We start from the raw sequence: 1,468 nt of genomic DNA, 5'->3' as shown, positions 1-1,468 counted from the left end.
CAACCGCCGCCCGTGTGCAACGCGGATAAAGATCCCGCTCCTCGAAGCAGGTGCAGCGTCAATTCAGGTCCGAGACCATCGCGCTGAAGAAAAGAAGAGCTTCGATCTCTTTAAGTGGTTCCGCCGTGTGCCTCCGGTCCCAGTGGAAAGAAAACGTGATGGTTATCGCGGAAATAGCACAGGAGCTCAACATCACGACGGGAAAGAGATGGTCGTGGAGTAGTTAAGACTGATTTCTTAAAAATCAAGGTTCAGTGAAAGTACCAATATATTAAAAATGTGTGAAAATAATGCACAGTGCCACCAGTTTTGGGGAGCTATCCGTAGGAATGAACATTATTTTCTACATTTTTTAGGAATTGTTCCATTACCGCTTGCTACCATCTCCATCTTCAAGTCTGAAAATTATACACAAATGTGTGGGTTGAATTTAGTATCTCTCCCAAGTCAATGAAATGCCACTTCTGTTATTTTCTTAACTGCTGTTCTGGAAACAGGGGAGGTGCCAAATGATTAGAGAGTGGGAAACGTGACTGCCTTATTCAAGAAAGGGTGCAAGGTTAGTCCTAGCAACTACAGGCCAGTTAGTTTAACATCGGTGTTGGGTAAGGTTTTAGAAACAATAATCAGGGAAAATATCAAAGGACACTTAGGGAGGTCAGGGCCACTCGGCTCCTGACCTCATTACAGCCTTGGTTCAAACATGAACAAAAGAGCTGAACTCGAGGTGAGGTGAGAGTGACTGCCCTCGACATCAGGGCAGCATTTGACTGAGTATGGCATCAAGGAGCCCGAGAAAAACTGGAGTCAATGGGAATCGGGAGGGAAAACTCTCAGCTGGTTGGAGTCATAACTAGCACAAAAGAAGATGGTTGTGGTTGTTGGAAGTCAATCATCTCAGTTCCAGGACATCACTGCAGGAGTTCCTCAGGGTAGTGTCCTGGGCCCAAGCATCTTCAGCTGCTTCATCAATGACCTTCCTTCAATCATAAGGTCAGAAGTGGGGATGTTCGCTGATGATTGCACAATGTTCAGCACCATTCACGACTCCTCAGATACTGAAGCAGTCTGTGTAGAAATGCAGCAAGACCTGGACAATATCCAGGCTTGGGCTGATAAGTGGCAAATAACATTCGCGCCACACAAGTGCCAGGCAATGACCATCTCCAACAAGAGAGGATCGAACCATCTCCCCTTGACATTCAATGGCATTACGATCGCTGAATCCCCAACTATTAACATCCTGGGGGCGAACATTGACCAGAAACTGAACTGGAGTAGCCCTATAAATACCTTGGCTACAAGAGCAGGTCAGAGGCTAGGCATCCTGCGGGGAGTAACACACCTCCTGACTCCCCTTTGCCTGTCCACCATCTTCAAGGCATGAGTCAGGAGTGTGATGGAATACTCTCCACTTGCCTGGATGGGTGTAGCTCCAACGACACTCAAGAAACCCGACACCATCCAG

Source organism: Heterodontus francisci, chromosome 8 (assembly GCF_036365525.1).
Source record: "Heterodontus francisci isolate sHetFra1 chromosome 8, sHetFra1.hap1, whole genome shotgun sequence".
NCBI lineage: Eukaryota > Metazoa > Chordata > Chondrichthyes > Heterodontiformes > Heterodontidae > Heterodontus > Heterodontus francisci.
Note: the sequence above shows the minus strand (reverse complement) of the source record.